This window comes from Glandiceps talaboti, chromosome 2 (genome assembly GCF_964340395.1).
Source record: "Glandiceps talaboti chromosome 2, keGlaTala1.1, whole genome shotgun sequence".
Lineage (NCBI taxonomy): Eukaryota > Metazoa > Hemichordata > Enteropneusta > Spengelidae > Glandiceps > Glandiceps talaboti.
This window is the reverse complement of record NC_135550.1, coordinates 25,133,989-25,145,152: the sequence shown is the minus strand read 5'-3', so window position 1 is coordinate 25,145,152 and position 11,164 is coordinate 25,133,989.

Here is an 11,164-nt window from a genome sequence, read left to right as displayed (position 1 = left end):
TTTCGATTACCGTCGCTTACTACAGAGGTTATCTTGGAAATTTTCAAGTTTCAATGTACAGTATAAAACGTGCAATAATTTTGTTTATAAATCTATCGATTTCATAGATTAGAATGATATGAAATGGTGCTCGGACTCCACACCACTCAGCTCTCGACAAACTACCACGAGAAGAGTATAATATAGTAGCCTGTAGTAGGCTGAGTGGTAATTGGAGCCTGTTCAAAGCTTAGCCTCGTTGAGTCGATTGAATCTACTAACACAGTGGCATTATCAATGTGAAAACTCTTTTCCCTCTTCATATCTATTTCTTCTGTCTTTTGGAGTTATTTAGGATAATTCCCCCTGCTTTTCTCTTTCTTTTCTTTCTCTCTCTCTCTCTCTCTCACTCTCACTCTCACTCTCACTCACTCTGTGTGTGTGTGTGAGTGTGTGTGTGTGTGTCTGTCTGTGTGTCTGTCTGTCTGTCTGTCTGTCTGTCTGTCTGTCTGTCTGTCTGTCTGTCTGTCTGTCTGTCTGTCTGTCTGTCTCTCTCTCTCTCTCTCTCTCTCTCTCTCTCTCTCTCTCTCTCTCTCTCTCTCTCTCTCTCTCTCTCTCTCTCTCTCTCTCTCTCTCTCTCTCTCGCTCTCACACACACCACATTTCTTCGGATGAGCCTGATAAGCACATACGGGTTCCATTGATACACACCATCTAAAAATCGAAAGCGCCAAAGTCGAATCATGTGATTTAGTTTGAAAATGCTAACTTTATATGCACGCAAATAAAATTAAGAATTCCTTTTTAAGAGAGAACAAATTATTTGGTTCAAACCTCTAGGCGGATAAAATATTACGGGACAATTTCTAACAATCGGACACATTTAATTTGTACCAATATCGTAATACCATTATTCATGAAATATGCATAAGATCGCCAAATTGATGTCTTTTAAAGTTCTTGTATATGTTGGAAATTGGATATTGTTATCTTTTAGGCGAGAATCAAAAGTATCTGGTTATCGGGTTGCATAGCAAGTGTAAGCAAGCCTAAGTTTAGTATGCATGATGTGTAGTCACAATATGTACTCTGCACTGGTTTGTCTTCAAGTGTACCATTTCAACCAGTATAAAGAGATGATGTTCAACGGGAAGGAACTTGTCCCGATGATGGATTACTTCTACAACGTTGTCATCGGAATGCATAAAAATCTGGCGATTATCCTGCAAACACCAAATAACCTCTTTTGGGTGATTCGCAAGCATGCGTTACTAATGCCAATTCTGTAGAAATCGGAGTGTGTTGAGCCGTATATAAAACTATCTACACAATAAATGACAGGCCGAAGCTACAAGAAACTGACACTTGACTATAGAAAGGTCATTAATGAAATGAGACATCACTAATTTCAAACTTCTGGCGTGTTTCAATTTTCTTGACGCGATTCGAGCAGAAAGGAATGAAATTAACACATTTCCTGGAAACCAACATGACATGTTTGTTTCTTTAACTATTCTATTGTTTTGAAGTATTGTGACATACCGATATTTTTTTTAATGATATTGTTGAGTTTGATTAACTCGGAAGTTTTTGTTTGATATAGAAACAGGGGTGCTTTACTTAGGCATAAGGTTGTGCGATTAATAACAAAGATAAGTTTGGAACGAAAATAGAAAAGGACACTAAAACTTGAAACACAACCACTCAGCTACTCTCTCGGTATCTCATTAAGACGGACGGATGTCCATGCGAACGACGCTATTAATCGAAAAAAAAAATGTCAGATTTCTCCTCGAGCTAAAATGATCATCAGGAGAAAATTGTACCGACACAATTTATTTTATAACGTAGATTCAACTAAGCAATGTTACTGTAGTTGTGTGTCTCATCTGATGTATCGGGAAATTGAAATTGTTCTTATTGTGCGGACCATGTGTTTCGATATTGGGATCAGCTTTCCAAGCGTTAAAAACTTAATGCATCAACCATTTCGAGTTAAAAATCAAACCAGAAATGAGCACAGTAGAGGAAATAGCTGACTCCTATTTTTCACATAAATCATCCGTCGACTGTCACAAAACCAACAGACTAGAGACTAGAAAGCCGTTCAACTTAGACGCTGTCACGAGCCTACCGTTCGATAACATGTGCTTTACTCTAACTGGCATGCGACTCGCCACCTTTTGTGTATAATGTACTTCCTCGCAAAAAAAAAAGCAGCGACAGATCTGTGATATCCGTTTCTCGATTGGAAGAAATGGTATTGCGACAACAATATTTTAAACACCAGTGTTAGAGTTTCCACGACACTGTCCGATATTGCGTAGAACACAGACTCTGAAGTGAACAGATGGGTTGAAACAAAACTGGCCAGCTAGCGATATTCGTTTTTGCTGGCGGCGAAGTAGTCTTTGGAGCGGAACCGTTCGAACCATACACGTAAAATGGATTTCCTCAAGTTTGCATGTTTTTCCAAAAAATTATATAAAGGACGTGTCTTCGGTAATTCTGGTGTAACTCTGGTTCACACTTCCGGGATGAAACGAAGGTTACGAAATGCATTGCCCTCGGGCCACCAGGAGATGTATGCGGATATGATTTATCGAATGAAGGGCTATCATTAATATTTTCCTTGTAAAAGCATTATTTTAGAACACTTCTTAATACCCGTAAGCCCAAAATCCAATTTAACAAAAGAAGTGCTAGACTGGGTACTCTGTCATTACCCAATACATTCATACAACATATATGAAAACATTACTGTAGACTGTTTCGCATGACCGATCGTTAAGAAATACCCGCTACTATCATGGACGAACGCATCGCATCGTGGCTGGTGCTCATCACAGAAAAAATGTCTTCATGAACGAAAACTTATACTTCGAATGAAGTAATCTCGGCGTATGGTAATTTTGGAGAGATTGCCCGCTCGATTTTCGTAGAACTGAAAGTTACGCCAACTTTGGCGGGTAGTTTGAAATCTATAAGACCTTGTGCTGATGCACGGAGGGGATGATCAGGGCACGACGAAACACCAGCTTTTTGTAGACTTAGATGCGTGTTGTCAGTGACACATGTAATTGTTACAATTATATTTCTATAGAAAATATATGGCCCGTGGAAATGGCGCATAATGGTCATCCACGGAGGCAACAATCACATGAACAGATGCGCCGTCACCGTCTAGCCTCATGGGGCCACAGATTTGAACATTTTGTGGCTTGCACGCAGCGGCGCTCGGCTAAATTTTGAACAGATTGACTCGGCGACTGAGACAAATCACTGGTATTATGCAGTTATCATACGGGGAATTATGCCCAATATTGTCCCAATTATAACCTCTAAAAACGAAGCTAGGTCTTGAAATAATTATCCACTTACTACGCAAAACAGCCCATTATCAGGAGATTTGTTATAAATGCCCGACGTGCAATTTACAAGTGAAACTGACATGTACCCTCATCATATCTATATCGTTATTAATAGGTTGTGAGTTAAGTTTCTCTAACTGGAACAAAAACTGTCTTTGTTTAAGGAATACAAAATGAAGGAGCTCTTACAGATATTTCACCGCCATGAGACTGCAGTGACAGTTTGAACAGTCCCACACACCGTGTAGCGGCGACTGCATCTACTAAAAACAAAAGTAAATCAAGGGATGGAATACTGAGTAGGAGGCTGCCTAACATTTCTTGTGTATTAGTTCGCTTATGAAAAGTTACTTAAACCATGATAAAACACACGTAACCTAGACGATTCAAACATCTAAAAAAATACAATTATTCGACAAAAATCAGGAAATTGATGTTCCTCTTGTGGTGTTATGACTTGTCTCTTTCTGTCTATAAAGTGAGCCGGGTGGTTATCCCAACTGACAATATTGTCTAAATATTTGTACACTTTTTTCAGCTGTCAAAGAACTACTCCAAAACATTTCAACAACATATGTCAAAATAGTATGAAATATGATAGTATTAGGATATATAACTTTCAACTATCAAGTTATTGATAAAGGGTGAAATTCAATTGAAATTATATATAGTCACATTAACAACGCTATTTCGGAATAACGTTAAAATAAGTCTTGCGGGGTTGCGTATTTCGACTAGAGAAATGAAAATATTCTGTTTTTGAGTGACTCTATTTCATTGTTTTTTTTGAAAGTGTGGTTTTGTATTTCTGTCATCATTAGAAATGATACGGCGCAGAAATCGAAATCACTTTGGGAGATTGCGGTGGGGATGATGGCAGTTTGTTCAACTGCTATCCCAAGGCTTGGTTCAGAACGACGGAACATCTGCACTTCAGCAAACGCCGAGCAACATAAAAGGGAATTTATTTGGCAACATGAGCTCCGTATTCAAACAAAGTTTGGGCACATTGTCAGTAACGTAATATCGATATTGTTGGATGAGCCAGACGCATCGTCGGAAATTTTCATTTTCTTTTTTTCCCCCAAACGAGAAAAGTGCGTGTCTGGTACTGCATCACTCCTCATCGGTTTCCGTGGTAACCGACCGGAGACCGGGGATCTATAATGAAATGAACTAATTGTAAATTCGACCTGACACATTAGAATATGCCCATTTTTAAAAGTAAATATAACATTTTCCCATTCAGATTAAAATCTACATTTCGAGTGGCGAGAAAGACTAGTGAGAAAAAGAGAGAGAAGAGAGAAAGAGAGAAAGAAAGAAAGAAAGAGAGAGAGAGAGCGCGCGCGAGAGAGAGAGAGAGAGAGATGAGATGAGATGAGATGAGATGAGATGAGATGAGATGAGATGAGATGAAGAAGATGAAATGGATAAATGAGCATCTAGAACAAGGAATGGAGGGGATATTCCTTTAAATACACTTGTTAGTATTAGATGCTGTGCAGATTGGAGATAAACGAAGACTGAGAACCACGGGCAAACTAGGAGGCTTAAAACAAAAACACAAATTGTCATTACATTTGACAGATAGCATTTGTAGGCGTAATTAATGTGTGTGTCAAATCAGTTTCCTAGTATACCGTAATGCATTTAGTGAAACCCAAATAGAGAGAACGGAAATACATTATGTTCGCTGATTGCCACCATTTCACACAGTCATTTTCATTGGGATTAATTTCTCATGGTTCCTGACATTATTAAAAAAAAGGGAATATCTCTAAAAGATTACCATGACTGAGAAATATATGCACTTAATATTTATATGATTTAAAATATTATTTTATTTTCCTGAACGCCTTTTGGTAGTTATTACAATCATGTTTAGGTGAATGTACATGTATTGATAATTGCATGTCTTTGTCTGCCTCTGTATCCCTCTGCCCCGCCCCTCTCTCCTTTCTCTCCATCATTTGAGACTAAATATTGAGTTGGTAGTTTTCGGTATCTGAACAATATTTTTTTCCGTGAACCGTTTCTTGTTTCGGTTTCATGCTGACGAAAACAATGTAAGTAAACGAAAACCTCACCAACATATCAAGAGAAAAAAAATATGAGCATATCACACTGACCATTCTTAAAAGTTTTAACATTTTCCCATCCAAATTGCGGCTGCGCAGAAAGTTGATCAATGTTTGCACGCCACCCAAACTGCCACAGTATCGCAATATAACATGATATATTCGCGTTTTCCTGAAATCGACATCGTTCTGTTCTCCTCACAGGTGGTGTAAAGAAGAGGTGAAATCGGTCAGCTGGAAAATAAAGAACTGGGGTCAAGAGATGGCAGACAAGACTGGCTTGTTTTAGTATTTAGACAGTGAAAAGCCAACATGATGTTAAATATTGGTTCTTTTATTCATATGTTTGGTACGATCATACAATGTTGATCAAACCTGACGTTGTGTGACGGATAATTGTCTCAAACGTACACATTAAAGTTTGGAACGTACACATCAAAGTTTGAACACTTGTTATATACTCATATATACTTTGCGGAGATTTTTTTTGTTCAAGCTGGCAAGTGTTTTTTGTGAATAGATTCAGTTAGTTTATAGGGGGAGTCGGGTGAAATCTACACTGCATTAAATTTGCATGTACATTTTTTGGTCCCATTAGTGTTTATTTCTTAAATCTAGCGAATGCGATATTAACTGAACGCCCAATATTAAACTTATTTTAATATTCACAATAGATTCGTTTCTTTTCTAAAATGAATTCAAACGTTATTAATGCCGATTTTGTAATTGCATGGATACATTGTTCGGCGTTTTTTTTCGCCGGCAGTATTTATTTTTAATTAGGAGCCATATAATCGGGTTTGATGTAACTTTCTTTCAACATTCACAAAAATCAGAATCCTTTTCAATATTTTACGGTGCATTTTTGTAAAGAAAAATATTACAACCTATGATTGTTTTGAGTACGTATAAACGTATTGTTTGAAAAAAAGCACGGTTTAGGTGAAAACTGCCGTCGGATATAAAGGTATTTTTTGTAGATTTTCAATGGCAGTTGTAATAAAAATGTTATGAAATAACACCAATTTGACGATAACGTTAAGTAATCAGAATTACCCAGCTTGGAAAATCAGATGAACAAACCGTTTCTCGCACATCTGGACAGTAAAAGCGCAATGCGGAGTCGCTTTGCCATTAAGGTTACTTTTTAATATGTAAGTTACATGAATTGCTAAATGTACTGGGATGTCGTATTTCATGCCGAAATAGATACGTACAATAGAAAGTGTTGTCCAACCGCAAATGGCGAATAGGAAAAACAACAATTTTATTAAAATAACAAACATTTCAGATTGATGAAACACTCAAGGTAAAATAAATATCACTGGTGTGGAAATACTAGATGGACAATCGGCTCCCTTTTAAAATGTGTATATATACACTGGAAAAGCAAACGAATGTGTAGAGTCTCCAATATAAAGCGAATCGAGTAGTTAATAAAAATTTCATATTTGGCTACACAATCATTGACAAGCTTGGTTCAGTCTTCTGCGTTGGTTGCCGTATAATTAATTGAAGAATAGTTTTTATAACTGTGTACATATTTGCCGTATTTGTCGCTGAATAAAGAGAAACTATTCTCTTCGTTTCCGAAATTTCCTGTTTAACTCGTCCTTATTTTCTATTCCATTTTACTTCACTTTTAATATTTATGACAAACAGGAGCCAAAACAGATTAATAGATAGACTCTGATTTGGAAGGCAAACACCGTTCTTACTTCCTTGGTGCTCGACCATATCAGCTAATGATTGGGCGGTGTGCTATGATAACCGAAGTGCGGATTTAAACAGTGTGGAAATCTTATTCAGTCTGAAAGCATATTGTGGAAGCAAGCTATCTACAACAACACAATCTAGAATTGCTGTGCCAAAAGATGGTGACAATGCCAAGCCAATTGATCGCCATTCAGCTTTTTAACGTTCTACAAATACTGCAAGCTGTTGCTGTTTAACTTTGCTAGAATTTCACTAAAAGTACTAAATTATTGGGAATAATAGCTTTTGATTAAATTATTCAAATCTACCTAGGAGATTTGGTGAAGGCTGTTAGCCGAGAGACTAGTGACACAACACCTCATGGAAATATTGTCTACCTAATAAGATAGACAAGTTATCTCTGGCACACACCGACTCTACATGATAATATTACATCGCACGATTAATAGCGTCTCGGATCGTATGATTCCCCAGTTTTCATCGCTGCCCCAAGAGGTGAAAATCTGATCTCATTTCCATTAAGTTCCCCCTTATTACAATTTCTTTGTAATACGGTTAAACCTTCCAAACTCCACACTAATGATATTTACCTTAGTCAAGGAAAAAAAGCGGTGTGTAAGGCCGGGACTACTGAATCAGTTGTGTGCCTCCATTGTAATCAATAAACCTGCCTGATAGAATAATACAATTAGTGGCAGCAACTGTGATTGAAACGCCACAAGAAATCAGATCTGACAGATTGGAAGATCTCGCCAATATAAAAGGGCCTTGTATATTGTTGGTGCAAAGCAGTACACGCTTTAGGGCGATTTTTATTGAGGCATACATTCAGTGTCTTTTTTCTTTTTCGTTTTCTTTCATAATGTTCAAAGCACATACTAAACTATGTGTACACTTCCTTTCCGTCTATTAACTTTCTCAATTCATTACCTACAGTCTAAATTCTCCTTCATTAATTATTTCTCAGTATCTTAGTTAGCATATACTGTATATCAACAAATTTACTAGATTTGTTGGGAGGCATACAGAGTTTCAATGTGTTTAACGAAATGAACTATAACCTGATTATTATCATTTGAAATTATACAAAAAAAATGTTTTCATAATAAAGAGAATCAAGTGAACTTCCTGGGCGAGGGGAAAATTCTTCCAATGAAACTTAAGGGTGATGAGAATGCTGTTCTGTTCTTATTTCCCTCAATTGAAACGACTATACAGCTCAATTTAATAGATTCACTCGTAGGCCTAATTGTGTTTTAAAACTTCTATTCTTCTGCTAGTATTGCTCTTAATAAGTTAAAGGGTTTTGATCTGGTATCTCAACAAATGAGCCTCTTTTCATAGCCTTCTCCAAAAGCAAATCATAGTTGTGTAACAAAGGACGGACTGTAAGTTGGTTTTCCTAGCAGAAAGGATCTATTCACTCTGGGCCTTGTTGTACAAAACGCCGCCTGAATAGCAAAAGAACGACAATATATTTTATTCGATCTTACACTAATTTAACTATCATTGTGTCCGTTGACTACAGGCTACTCTGACGTTGTCACGATTAGACGTCGACTCTCTCATATGTCACAGCTTGAAGACCAATAAGATATTGGAGATGAGGAAACCTAACTTTACACTTTTTCCACTCTCTTACACTTTTTACAGGGTACCTACAACCGTTCAGTCATGGGACTCTAAGCTTACACTTTCTTTACTTTGCTTTCTCAACGACTGTATACTCAAACACTTAATATATTTGCAAGGAATCGCTATCCGTTGACCCCTAAGCTATTTCGCCTTGTGACCCACTGGCGATTAGTACGTGCCATCACGTGAGCGGGGATCTCAGGGGTGAGCGTTTTTTTAACGGGACTCGAATTCCCGCCAATTTTCGCTTTGATGGTGGAAAAAATCCAACAGGTGGCCATTGCCCGTTGGCAAGTAACATACAAACTTGTCTGTAAAGAATGCATGAATGAGAAAGCACGAGTAAAATGACATTGATTGACAGCCTTCAACAGCAGTTTCGCCCCTGGCAATAGTCGACTAGACGATACTTGAAGAAAGTAACACGAAAAACAAAAATTCCGGCTGACTATGACCTTACTGAGACTGAAATTGACAGTAGCGAGCGTGCCTCCTTCTATGAATGTACATTCTTCGACACGCTCTTTTTTAAAAGCTACAGAAAAGAAAGAAAGGGAAAACAAGAAAAGGGAAAACTTTTGGAGCGTAAAAGAAAAAAGACTAATCACAGAATGCTTTTTTTGTACAGCTGCTTGCTTTAAGAAAATACAGGATGCATGTTTGAAAGACATTGGAATGGTGGTTAATAGTGTCATCTTAAAATAAAAAGAATACAAGAGGTCACAGTTGAAAAAAGCTTTTATGTTCTTGTCTGACACACTCTTATATATCAACGTTGGATACATTCTAACGAATTTACTGACGAAAAAAATCAACCTATCTATTCAACGAAGCATATTTACTAGGAATTGCTTGAACTGGTGGTACAAACTTGAATATTTCCTGGGCATCGATCGGCAGAAATATCAAAATGGCGACAATAGCTGATCCACAGAAATACAGAAAACTTAATGTTAAACTGGTCACTTTCAGACGGAAACAAAAGTGTGCCTTAGCTTACAATACGCTAGGTGGTCATAGGCTCATGTTATTTGTTGTGTATACTTATGTTTACCCGTAAACAGCATTTACTAATGACATTGTTCAATAAAAAGACAGGAACTCTTCTCATTGTTATATCATAAAGAAGGAAAGCTGCTCACCGCAATGTCTTTGAAAGTGCGATGTTAGCATATTACCCAATTAAAACGAACTGTCGCTTTTAACGGGGTGTTGCGTTACAATACTTGCCAATCACTCCGACATAAAGTATGCTGTACGGTTAAGAAGTGACGTTACTTTATCGTTGTGGTGTCGCATCATCGAACGAAAGAATAAGCAAAGAAGTGAGGGGGGGGGGGGAGAGTTGATGAATATCACTGCGGGCAAAAGACTGCTTAAAACTTGAGTTTCCACCGTGACAAGCAAACAAGCAACTCACAAAAACCGTCCATTGAGCAGTTGTTATCATTGTCATGAAAAGTGAAAGGTGGAACGTGACGTGCCTTCTCCTTCACACTCCTGTGTAGTAGCTCAAGAACTTTACGAAATAACAACTAATCATACGGAGAGGAGATTTATTCTTACAAAATGACTGGATTACTAGTGCCGACGCTCTCGATACCCAAAGAGAAATACACTCGTTGCACATAATAAGTTTTGTCAATAGGACACTGGACTAGCTCGTTTTAGACTTGGGCGGTATGAGCGGTATTGTCCCTTTCATATCTTTTAGGAGAGGTTTGTCAGGGTTGCAATCACACGAACTGAGTATGTAATGTAGATCAAGAGGTAACGACAACAAGTTCGCCAACACAGTGCGAAATTTTTGCTAAAGACCACTTCAAATGACGATTTGTCTGCGTGAGTCTGTCTGTCTGTCTGTCTGTCTGTCTGTCTGTCTGTCTGTCTGTCTGTCTGTCTGTCTGTCTGTCTGTCTGTCTGTCTGTCTGTCTGTCTGTCTGCCTGTCTGTCTGTCTGTCCCCCTCTCTCCCCTTCATCCCTCCATTCCCCGCCATCTCTTTCTTTGCTTCAAAGTCACGTTTCTAAAACGCTTAACATTTTTAACCACGACTCCATTAATGATAAAGTGATGATAAAAGTTTTAACAGTTCAACAACAAACAGCAATGTCACTTTCCAAACTTAATGAACGTGGACTTGAAATGCTGTATGCAACTGACTGACTTCACGGCTGAGTCCTTTCTCTGAAACTTCAATCGTGACTCTTGTCTGTTACAACGCAATCGAAATCCAAATTAAATTTGAACGAATTTCTTGCATCGAAATATTTAATAAAGTGAGGTTTATCACCATCGAAGTGGTGAAATAACACTTCCAGTGATGGAATAGCGATTTTATTTTGTCATCTGTTACTGGACTATGCCGGCTATGGACTGGAGTA